This window comes from Lacerta agilis, chromosome 4 (assembly GCF_009819535.1).
Source record: "Lacerta agilis isolate rLacAgi1 chromosome 4, rLacAgi1.pri, whole genome shotgun sequence".
NCBI classification, from domain to species: Eukaryota; Metazoa; Chordata; class Lepidosauria; order Squamata; family Lacertidae; genus Lacerta; species Lacerta agilis.
In genome coordinates this window covers 17,453,890-17,466,658 of record NC_046315.1, presented here as the reverse complement: position 1 = coordinate 17,466,658, position 12,769 = coordinate 17,453,890, and the positions used below count along the sequence as shown (strand labels likewise).

At 44.3% G+C, this 12,769-nt stretch overlaps 1 protein-coding gene across 2 annotated transcripts in view; it reads right to left on the bottom strand.

The window, feature by feature from the left end:
- CNTN5 (contactin 5) overlaps nucleotides 1-12,769 on the bottom strand; it is a 619,322-nt gene that overhangs the window by 119,853 nt on the left and 486,700 nt on the right. The gene's annotated exons all lie outside the window — the stretch shown is intronic.

The window sequence follows — 12,769 nt, the reverse complement described above, 5'->3', positions numbered from 1 at the left end:
AGTACCAAAGGCAAAAGTGAGAAAAGAATGGGAATTCTTGGAAACAGGGCTTAGTCTGGGTGATTATTAGCCGTGCTCAATGGTTGAATAGAACATATTTTTAAAATTAATTAAAATGGTAAGAGAGTGCATTAGAGTGGCGCCTAAAGGATCCTTTACACATTATTTCACACTTTGCTTTTTTGAGCCATGGAGATTAGTCTTAATGTCAGCATGGGGGCTGGTGCAATATAATGTCTGAGGGCAAAACTACACATTACACTTACTGGATAGCAGGTAGCCACATTCTTTGATTGCTGTTAATTAAATTACAGAGGAGGAAAGGTTTCTGCATGCAGAAAGGGAAAGCTTCATTCCCCCTCTCCAGTCACTCAGAAAAGAAATTACCCCTGTCCTGTGTGACTAGGAACTTTAGGGGAAACATTCCCTAAATAATACAGGTACCATTTTGGGTAGGAACAGAGGCATAGCAAGCCCAGGTGGTACCCGGTGCAGATTTTTTTTTGTCCCCCCCCCCATTGACAGCTTGGGGTAGGCTTGGGAGTTGTGGGCGGTCTCCGAATGTCACTCCCTCAGCAGTGACACCTGAGGTGGTCCGCCCCCTTCCTATGCCTCTGCACCCCACCCCCACAACTCCCAAGTAAACTGAGCCATCGGGGGAAAGGGGGAGCTATGCCACTATGCCGGGGCGCTGGCAAAGTTACGCAGCTCATCCTCTTGGGAGCCACGGCTCCCGTCTGTCTCCCTCCCTCCCTCCCTGGCTTGCTGTAAAGCGGCAAAGTGGGAGCCACTTACAGAGAGCCAGGGAAGGAGGGAGGTTGGTAGGGGGGGGCCCCAGCTCGCCGTAAGGGATCCCACCGCCGTGGCAAACAGCTACACCCAGCGCATGCGTGCGACACAATGCATGCGTTGTACGTAGTGGTTTGCCACTGCCCAAGAGCTGTATGGATGGTGGTGGGATCCTCCGCTTGCGGCTGTAGCGGCGACGGAGGGATCCCACCGCCGTCCGTACAGTGCTCGGGCGCCGCCGGCAGCAAGCTGCTATGTACAGTGCATGTGCAGAGTCGCTACGTACATGCATGTGACACTGCACACGTGTCGTATATAGCGGTTTGCCACCAGTGCCCCTCGAACGCCGTACAGACGGTGGCGGGTGTGGCGTTCACCCAAACTTCGGATTGGCATAGAAGGTGTTAAAAGGGGATAACCAGTAAGAACCTTGAGGGGGCGGAGTTATGTGGGCTATATAAACCCCTCCCGGGGAAGGAAGGGGGTTCTTAGTTCTTTAGGTCTTGGGTTCTTAGGTCTTTTGGTTCTTTAGTCTTTAGGCTTGTCGTTGGTCTTTAGCTAGGGGGCTTGTTGTGGGTATTGAGAGCCTGGTAGAAGGGTGGCAAGGGAAGGAGTAGGAGAAGGGGTGGGAGAATTTGTTGGGCACTGTTGTTAACAAGAACACAACCAAGAAATTACTGTTTATTCAGAAACCACATGCGTATGTACTAAACTTCAAATAAAACAGTTTTGTTCCAATATTCTCCTTGACTGAACTGAGTGAAGTAAATACCAGACAAACTGGTTGGTGGCAGCGGTTAAGTAATAAAGTGGTGAGTGCAGGTATCAACGGACCGTTAAACGTCTGGGGGACCTGTGCAGGTTGAGCGAACCGCCACAAGTGGTGGCACAGCGGTGGGATCAAAAAGTCCAGTGACTGGAAAGAGAGGAGCAATACACCTGGAAGGGGGAGAGGATAAATCTGGAAAGGATATTATCCCGTCCTAGGGTGTAATTGTGGAGACTCTTGATCACCGTGAGGCTGAGAAAGAATTAAGAACTGGTGATCTCAAAAGTTATTCTGGCAGAAAGGTTTAAGTTGTGGTCGGGGGAAAGTACGCTGGAAAAGGTTAGAGAAAGAACCTTAGGCGTGACTTTGAGACCATAGTCTTGGAGAACCTAGCCCAGAAAACAGAGAGAGAAAAACGTTCTTTTCTTTAATAGACTGTTCGAACTCCTATTTTTAAGAAAATGCCACCCAAAAAGACTAAGAACCCAGTGAGAGAAACCTCTTACGAAAGCTCTGGTGAAGAGAATGGGAATCCTCAGGGGGAGGAAACTAGAGTAGAAGAAATGACTACAACCCCACCCGAGGTAGAGGTTCCACAGTTCTCAGAGGATTTTGAAAAGTGGAAATTAGTACAAGAATATAACTTCAAATTAGAGCTTGAAAAATTAAAAGCTGAGCAGGAAAAAGAAAAATTAAAAGCTGAGCAGGAATTAGAAGCAGAAAAAATGAAATCTGAGAAAGAGGAGCGAATGTGGGAAAAAGAAATGCAATTTCAATTGGAAATGAGAAGATTGGAAGTGACTGCAATAAAAAAGCAGAATAACAGTAACAATACCAATGGGCAAACACTTGTGAAAATAGAGTTAACACGTTTCCCAGAATATAAAGATAGATACCCCACAAGCATTGCAGTAGCTCCACGGTTAGGAGATGAAATTAATAAAATCCGAGACTATGTGTATGATGGACCCATATATGGGGGGAGGAATTGGGAGAACAATAAAAATAAAACTGAACAAAATCGAGGAAAATTTACCTCAGACTCCACTAAGGGAAATTACTCCTCAGAGAAGGGGCCCAATGAAAAGACATCCCTACAATCAGGGAGTGCTGAGGGAAAAGTTAATGAACCCAACAAGACAGATCCTCCTGAAATCTTTTGTGGGAAATGTGGGGAAAAGGGACATCGGAGGGATGAATGTTGGCAAGGAAAAGAGAAAATAAAAAGTCCCACAACTACAAAGAAGACATTTTGTGTCCAGGCTGTAGAGCAGGGCCCAACTGACTCGGTTGTCGTGGCAACCAACTGGAATACAGTTGAGCAGGGGCCTAAGGAGGTAGCTGAGGCCAAGAGGCTACATTGTAATACCATCCTATATGATGGGCACCTATTACAAAGTGCTGGAGAAAACAGTTGGGTAGAGGGGAAGGATACGGGGTCACAAATCACAATCCTTCACCCCGATATAGTAAAATCGGAGGCCATCATTCCCGGGAAGACTATAAGAATAAAGGGAATTTTCAAACATCCTGAGGTACTATCGATGGCAAAAGTTAATATTGGGTATCAGAGTTGGTCAGGACAGTGGGAAGTAGCGATCTCTGAAGAGATTCCCACTGCAGTTCTTATTGGCTGGGATATAGTAGAACATGTGCAAAGTGCTTTTATAGTCACCAGGGCACAAGGGAAGTTATTGTTGCCCAGGCCTGAACAAAGTGATACAGTTGCTGTAACCACTAAGGAAGGAGAGCAGCTGGGGGGAAGGGTGTCTATGGAAACAAGAGACGCTTCTTTATTTCCCCTGACTAATAGTCAAGCCTCAAACTTTGTGGAAAAACAAAAGGAGGATTTAGAGTTAAAACCCTATTTTGAGGCGGCAGAGATAAATAAAACCTTAACTCCTGAGAATCCAGAACAATTTAAGTTGGACCAAGGTTTATTATATAGAGAAATTCTTATCAACCCAGCAAGGGGTGGTGGTGAGATACAACCACGATTGGTGGTTCCAACTGAATATAGGGGCAAGATCCTGCAAAACACACACAGCAGTGTGTTTAGCGCACCCATGGGGATTAATAGCACAAAATACCTGACATTCAGGATGGACGATGAAATCCGTAGTGTCCAACTGAATGCCTCAAAGCCAGTTAAGTCACTAAACCATGAACCCAATCTAGACTACAGTAGGCACGTTGTTGAAAAAGCCCGTGAAGTTGGTAAAGAAGGGTATACCTGGAATGTGATCAGTGACCTATCTGTGAGATCAGTTAGAACAACTAGTCATATTTATGCTAAACCATTCCACAGTTGGAAATATAGAAAGAAAAACGTCCTGGAAGTTATAGCTGGCATGGTGTCCCATCAACTTGCTATGAAAGTGAAAGAGTTTCATACACTAGAGATTGTGTGGTGGGAAGATGGGTACCCTGCTGCTTATGCAAAACAAATAAATGTCCAAGAGAAACGTGGTTACACAGCGTTAATGTGGCCACCACAGCAAAGACATAAAAAAGTAGTCTTCAAATTGCTCAAAGTGGGAACTGTTAAATCAATACAGACCAAAGGTGGACTGACAGCAAAGGAGATTGCTATGAGCAATAAGCAATCGGAGCTTTTTAGCCTACTTTCATTAAGTGATCACACTTGTATAGAAAGCTTCAGCAAGCTGACTAAAAAAGAGGCTATCCATAAACTTATGAAAACAGTTCCCAGTACATTTAAAAGCCAGACAACCAGTTCGTATGCAGCTGTTGAGGACATGGAGATGTGTGTACAAGGCCTCGAGCTTGAACCCTTAACAGAGATCCTGAAGGAGGGAGAAGTTGGTCCAAGAGAGCTTTTGATCCTGAGAAACAAGTATTTTACACAGCTTGGAATCCACAATCGTAACAGATGCATCGAGTGCAGAGATCGGAGGTGGACTGTGTCATACGGCAGAGAAAAGACTGGTGCCAGAGAAAGATTCTTCTTACAGCGTTTAAGGACACTAAGGAGTGTGAAAGTTCCCTTAACATCGTCGCCGATGCCCTATCCAGGAGACCGGAAATGGAAGAAGAAGAGTGAACTACTGAAAATAACCGTAGTAAAATTGTATATATGTTGTTTTGGGGGGGGGTGGACATCCATGAATAATGAGGTATGTTTATGTGTAGCAACTGACAGTTGATCAGGAGGTCACTTGGCAAAGTGAACCCTCCTGAATCAAACTTTCTAAAGGGGGGAGGTATGTGGCGTTCACCCAAACTTCGGATTGGCATAGAAGGTGTTAAAAGGGGATAACCAGTAAGAACCTTGAGGGGGCGGAGTTATGTGGGCTATATAAACCCCTCCCGGGGAAGGAAGGGGGTTCTTAGTTCTTTAGGTCTTGGGTTCTTAGGTCTTTTGGTTCTTTAGTCTTTAGGCTTGTCGTTGGTCTTTAGCTAGGGGGCTTGTTGTGGGTATTGAGAGCCTGGTAGAAGGGTGGCAAGGGAAGGAGTAGGAGAAGGGGTGGGAGAATTTGTTGGGCACTGTTGTTAACAAGAACACAACCAAGAAATTACTGTTTATTCAGAAACCACATGCGTATGTACTAAACTTCAAATAAAACAGTTTTGTTCCAATATTCTCCTTGACTGAACTGAGTGAAGTAAATACCAGACAAACTGGTTGGTGGCAGCGGTTAAGTAATAAAGTGGTGAGTGCAGGTATCAACGGACCGTTAAACGTCTGGGGGACCTGTGCAGGTTGAGCGAACCGCCACAGCGGGATCCTCTGCTTGTGGCTGCAGCCGCGAACAGATGATCCACATGCGGCTGCGGCGGCACAATGGCTGCTTGCGCTGACGTGCCCGACCCAGGGCAGCAGGGCAAGCACCCCTCGGGATGCCTTCTTGTCACCCCCCCCCCGACATGGACCCCGGGGCGAACTGCCCCCCCCGCCTCCACCTTGCAACACCACTGGGTAGGAATTGCCTTCCCAATGCTGCTGCTGCTGCTATTATTATTATTTCAATTAATCAGATGCTTTGTACTAAAAAAAAGAGAACCCAACAGTCTCAATGCAACTTTAACAAAAAGTGAAAATGCAGCTTACACACCACACAGTATGGTGCAGTGGTTGGAGAGCTGGACTAGGACCTGGGAGCCAAGGGTTCAAATCGACTCAGAAACACAGCTTGCTCTGTGACCTTGGGCCAGTCACTGCCTCTCAGATTAGCCTACCTCACAGGGTTGTTGTGATAATAAATAAAATGGAGAGAGAGGGAAAGCGCTTATGCCACCTTGAGCTCCTTGGCGTATAGGTGTGACAGGGATTTAATTATAAAATAACTAAAATCTAATTTGTCCCTACAAGTGTGAGTTCTTAATCCCAATCTCACCTTCAATCAATAAATTTGGTGGTGGTCTCAGCCACCCCTCCCGTTCTATAATATGGGGAGTGAGAATGTTTTCCTACTTTGCTGGATTTATTCTAAGGATTACTAAAACAAAGTTAAAAAGGGGGGGGGGATGCATTCAACACTCTTTGAACATCACTGAAATCTAAGAGCACCAGTAAAGTGGACAAAGTATTTGACTTGGACCAGGAAGAGATGAACTTGAATTTCTACTCAGCTATGAAACTCACTGGCTCCCTACCTAAACCATCTCAAAATGTTATCCTGAAGACAAATGGACAGGATGAGAGAAGCACACATGCTTGGGGAAAGGGTGGAATAAACATGTAAGAAATAAATGAATAATATGCCAAGCGGGAGAAAGTATGTTCATGTTATGTGATTAATGGCACAGACTGAAGATTTCTTTTTCTTTTTTTTAAGGAGAGGCACTTAATTTGCAACTAGATTAGATGGTAGGAGATATGTGACTGGATTTTTAAAAAAAGCCAAATATGACTTTGGAGGAAATCAAATGTGAGCTGTGGTGCTAGAGTGGAGTGTTTAATCTCTTCTCCTGTGCCGTTTTCCTGATGTGACTCTCAGCTGTCATGTCTCCGGCAGATGGGTGCCAACACCAGCACAAGAGAAACTGAAGGAGCCCTCAGCATCTCTTTCAATGCCTTCCTGGCCTGAGGATGTGGCTCTCCCATCATCTTGTGCATGAATCCCCTGTGGCTTTTTTGCTCTCCACACCAATGCAGAAGGGTGTAACTGCAGAATCAGACAACCGTCTTGTCCCTTACATTCCCATGTGAAAATTTCAAAGTATGCTTCCCCACTGTGATGTCAGGAGCTCGAGTCAGCAAGAGAAAAACGTGTGTCAGTGAAGTTAATTCCTTTTTTCAAAGAAACCAAAACAGCACAGGCCTAGCAATCACAACAATTCTTCCCAGTAGGTCTTGCTCCAATGATGCAGTTGCAAGGGCTGAAGGCCCCCCACCTTCCCATCACTCTCAAAGGCTGCTCCTCTCCAGGGTCTTTCCCAAGCAGTTGCAAACTGCTCCTGCGTACAGCAGACTTAAACTTAGTAAAAGTAACATTTACTCAGGAGACTGTTCCATAAGGGAAAACCAGTTCCTTTGTGTTCTCTTGGCCGGAAGCCAAGAGAACATTTCAGTGGTGCTTGTTCTTTGAGAGCGTGGTCAAAGAGAGGAAGATGGAGTGTGGTCCCTGTGGTTTTGTGTTAACCTGCCCAGGTGAGACCACACCCATCTTCTGTTACACAGAGGAAGTCATCCCAGCCCAGGGGAAACAGCAAATTCTGACTGGCTGGCCTAGAGTTCCCTTTCTATGTCCACTTTAGCAATGTTGTGTTTGACTGTTCCTGCGTTTTACATCCCACATGCTCTGCTCTTTTCATTTCTCTGCATGTTCTAGGAGACCAGGGGGGAGAGAAGCTGGTTGTAGCAGGAGGGGGAGACCCTCTGGATCCTTCAGCAACCTGTCTCATCTTTGCCTCTTGCCCATTCTCTTCTCTAGCCTCTCCTTCAACCTTGGAGTCTTCCTTCTCACTAAACCCTGTTATCTCTTCAGCTTCTGACACCTCCTCCTCCCAGCCTGCTCCTTCTTCTCCCTCTGACCACTCACCATCATCTTACCACCGATTCCCTGGCTCTGAGTCTTTTTCCCCAGGGGGTTCCCCAACTGGTGCCCCCCCCACAACTCCTTAACACCCAGCCAGTCCATGACAAGGGATTTGTGAAAGAACACCACCCCATCCCAGTTTGTGATATACTGAAGGAATGGCGGAATTAGCCAGTAATGCCAAAAGGTTCATAATTTTGCAATGTATGGAACTAAGACATGCCACAAACCCAGCTAAATGGATACTCTCTAGCAGTTCTTCCCAATCACAGATCAATCTACTTAGTCCAGGAATCAGTATGCCATGATCACATGCACTCCCAAAAGCTTTCTGCAGAGCAAACAATTCCAGATGACTCGAGCACGTGACACGTTCCAGGAAAAGACGAACAGAAATGGCTACAGTGCTTGCTACTTCTTTCACCAATTAAACATTCAATTTCAGCTAACTGTAGCTTCTGTAAATTTCCTAAGTCTTCACCTGCTAATTCTCAAACACTTTGCACTGGTTTTCTATTTTTATACACTTTCCCGTATAAAACCAAAAGAACTGCATTTCAAGGAAAGGCTATAGCTCTGTGAAACAAACAAATATTGTTGGTTCTACACAGTGCTTTTTTCTAAAAAAAAAAAAAATGTTTAGGGGTATTCTCATTTTGACTCAAGAATACCACCATTTTATAGTTCAATCCAGGAAAAATAAATACAGTAAATGGACATAAGTAGGCCTACAACGATCCACAAAATGTTTAAGGGAATGCGTACCCCTGCATATCCCCAGAAAAAAGCACTGGTTCTGCAGAGAGGTGCTGGTTTTCCCCCCTCCCCCCCACATGTTTTATTTCCAGTGATTTTTGACATGTACGAAGTGCCCATCGTCCAGAGCGTGTCTAAAATAGAAAAGTGGTTTAAAGCTAACTCACTCTGTGAGTTTAGTGCAGAGAAACTGCAAAAGAAGAAAGTAATTGACAACTCTGGGGTCATTTGTGTTTGCGGACTCAGACGCTATCTGGCCAAGTGTTTGAAAGCTGGAAATTGGCTTGTAACCATCAGCTGGAAATCAGTTTGCAATCACCAGCCATACAATTAAAACACAAATCTTGAAATGTAAACAATTCTGGTGTGATACTGTCATTGACATTCAGAAAAGGCTAACAAACTAAAGCAAACCCATTCACTTTTTTATATATAAAAGACACCATCTTCTTGAAATTAGCTTTTTCTTAACTAAAAGCAGACAATTAAAACACGTTTTCTCTTCCAGAGGGAGCAAAGTAAGTAATAATAGAGTCTTAATAGGATTTTTCTTTGCTAGAGTGGTTTGGGATGGTTTTATTTTAAGTATAATTAATGGTCATGTAATGGTAATAATGAGCAGGCATGAAAGCCCAGTAATGAGAAAAATTGTGTGTGTGAGAGAGAAGCACAAAGCTTTGTGTTTTCCCCCCTTATAGTTAATTCTTGTAGCTCACCAAATACTGTGTGGAATAGATTTTTTTAAAAAAATTGCCTTCAAATTGGGGTTTCAGAGAACCTCAAGGTTACCTGGAATTTTATCTGTGGATAAGTAGGTTTTACTAGACTTATAAATTAAAAAATGAACAGGAGATATCAGAAGTTACTCAAAAGAAAATACAGAATTAGTGGGCAAGCTTCCTTGGCAAATAAGACAGCTGACCACTGTGATGTTAACATATTAGAGCACTGGAGGTGAAATAGTTAAACAGGTTACCCCATCAGAACCCGGGGGGGGGGTGGAGTCAGAGGGATTATAAAACCAGCTGTGGGAGAGGTGAGAGGAGTTCGTTGGCAGGTTGGGTGGTTGGTTGGAGTGGGAGTGAATTGGGAGAGTGTCTGTGGGTAGGTTGAGTTAGTGTAGCCGAATAAGCTGTGTCAGGAACAGTTAGGAGCTAAGAAGACAAGTAAAAAGCGGAGAGGTGGTTTAGGGAGTGAGAGCAGGGAGAGGAAGTTATAGGTCTGGATAGGCACCCCATGATTGTAATTGACTGAGATCATTTATGAAACCACACGCTTGTTAAACTACAATAAATAAACAGAAGTGGACTCAGTATTTTACCAGGTAGGGCCTGGTTGGTGGCAGCGAGAAATAAAGTGGTGGCACAGGGATCAATAGACGGTGAAACGTCCGGGGACCCTGTGTGATTGCCACAACCACTAGTGATCTTCCCCCGTAATGCATATCCAGAGGCAGAATATTGTTGGGTGTGTTCTAGAGTCCACCTTGAGTTCACATGGCGCAATGGAGATGGTCCAACAGGCTTGGCTACCACTCAACATTAACTTCGTATTCATCCTAGGACACTCTCCAGAATGTTCTAAAGAGCACAGTGGTTCCATAGCAGATATAAAGGTGGAAAGTTTGAAAACCAATTATTTAGATTATCTAGAGGATAAAAGCTCACCTTAAAAACAAGAAGGAAGTTGGCAGCAAACACAGAACTACCTGATGACCAAACGCTTCCTTTTCAAAAATGCACTTCCATGAACACAACTGAAATCGACGTCACCTTCAAGTGCTAGTCACTAGATCTTACTGATACGTGCAACCAACATTTATTTTCTCTGCTGGGATTTTCAGGAGCATTTCCAGCAGGGGGGAATGCCAAAGCAGCACTATGACAGCTGCATGTCCAATCTCTTTACTGGCTCCAGAATACCAGGAAGAGCTGGAGAAGAGATCCTCCATCATCAGCTACACTGTGTGGCTGTGGATGGGAACAGCTCTTCTCCAGAACAAACAAGAACAACACTAAAAAAGAAAAAGGTTCATGCTAGCATCTCTGTCTACTACAGGAAATTGCCACCTTCGTGACTTGTCTAGGCTCAGTCAGTGGGTGCATCAAAAAGACAAGTGTACGGTAATATATCCATCTTAAGGACATCTCTCAAAATTCTGAGAAAAGGAGAATCAAGTAATGGCAAATCACATTCAAGTACTATTGGAATTAGTGGACATGCTGAAAACCACTTGAGGTAATGAAGTGACCACTAACATTGAGAAGAGCTTCACCTACAGGGCCAAGAGGCATTCATTCATTATGGATCTCTCCTGACTCTGAGAGCAGAAACAAATAACACACTTTCTTCTTCTCTTGTGTATCTCTTGATAATGGATAGTACCACGTGTCAAGCTTTGCACATCATCTTGTTTAATTCCAGCTATAAACTTACCTTCGTTTTCTGACTTGGATATTCCTAGACCACAAAGAGTTGAGCGGCATGCTTGCCAAAATCACATGGCAGAGTCCTCTTTGGACTGTATCACTTCAGACTCCAGGCGTGTACACACCCAAGAAGGGATGGGGAGCTGCATATTTTAAGATCCCCAGTTTTAAATAAACAAAAACATAATACCTGTCCTCACCGTTTTCTATGTGCAGAGCAATTTGTACATGAGAAAGCATTCAAAAACACAACTCCCACACCTACACCTTGAAATGACACAGTCCAGGAAGGAAGTGATTGAATAGATCAGCCCAGAGAGCCTCCTGTGTGAGTCCCTATTTCAGGTTTCTAGCTAACATTTCATCAATAGCTTGACACATTTCCCCCACAGTTAGTCCACCCCTATTGCCTCAGTCTGTTATTTTCTCAGGGGACTGCCAAGAGCACTGGGCATGGGATAGCCTGCAGAGGCATAGAACAAACTGTGAAGCTTGAAGGGCTGTGAAATTGTGAAGCAAAACTGAGAAGAGAATTAGCAAGCTAAGATAGGACCCAGGTGGGGAAAAGATAATTGGCAAACCTGAGAGAATGGAGAGGCTGGAAGAAGTGACCAGAGGGAGAGAATTGGAAGTGTGTTTGTGTGAGAGAGTGTGAGAAGGTTAGGACTAGGTGAATCTGTCAGTTTCAGCTTCTTTCAGTGACTCCTTTTTCACATGACTCATTTTTAATTCAATTTTGCTTATATACACATTTTTGCATGACACTCTCCTATAGTATAATGCATTTTTTATATGTTATCTTCACTAATATATGCATCTGTGTGCATCCTTTACCCCCAGTATATGTGTTTTTGTACACACTACTTGGCTGGTGAACTGCATTGCAAAATCTGGAGAAGTGTCAGTTTCAAAGGACGTGGCTATGTTTTGGTTTGTGTATTGTTTCAGAAAGTGTGAATTAGGGAAGTTGGCATCTAAATGTGAACTGAATTGAATTTCTCCCCTCTCCCTAATGTGTGTGTGTGTGTGTGTGTGTGTGTACTTATGAAGCAGGATGAAAGGGGCTTCTTCTTTGGTGATCACTCATAGTTGAGTAAGATTGTCTTCCATGAACACAGTCTTAACAGTAAGTCTGTAAGCGACTGTGGAGGCCAATTCCACACATCCTTCCACAGTGGGGACATAGGTTTCCGGGCAGGAGTTGATCATGGTGAGGGTTTGCCAAGCTTGCCTTCCTCTTAGCGTGTTTCTTTCCTTTGTCCTGAGTTTGAGTGTATTCAAAGCCCATGACACCTTTGGTAAAGGCTATTCTCCAACTGGAGCGCTCGCAGGTCAGTGTTTCCTAGTTGTCGGTGTTTATACTACATTTTTAAAGATTTGCCTTGAGAGAGTCTTTAAACTTCTTTTGCTGACCACCAGCATTATGCTTTTCATTTTTAAGTATGGAATAGATTAGTTATGGTAACCTTACTCTTTGCTTTCAGCCTACTCAGATTAAAGAGCTTTCCATCTGTTCGATATATGATTTCTACCCTGGTGGGGAGTTTCCCTTTGACAATGTGTAGGATCATAGAGGATGAGATGGTTGGACAGTGTTCTTGAAGCTACTAACATGAGTTTGGCCAAACTGCGAGAGGCAGTGAAGGATAGGCGTGCCTGACGTGCTCTGGTCCGTGGGGTCACGGGAAATCGGACACGACTGAACGAATGAACAACAACAAGGATCATAGCAATGGAAATAATAGAGTTGGGGTGATAACACAACCCTGTTTAATACCTCTCTCTCTCTCTCTCTCTGTGTGTGTGTGTGTGTGTATGTGTGTGTGTGTCTACTTATGAAACAGGATGGAAGAGGCACAATGGAGACAAGGGGTTATTATAAAGTTAAGCAGGAATGGGGGAGGCCAGAATTGTTGGGGAAAGAGGAAGAGAGAGAACAAGGAGGAGACCACAAGGAACTGTGGAGAAACACGGCACTAGTGTGTGCTGTGGGTCACTATCATATAGGCCTGTGCACTCCATTC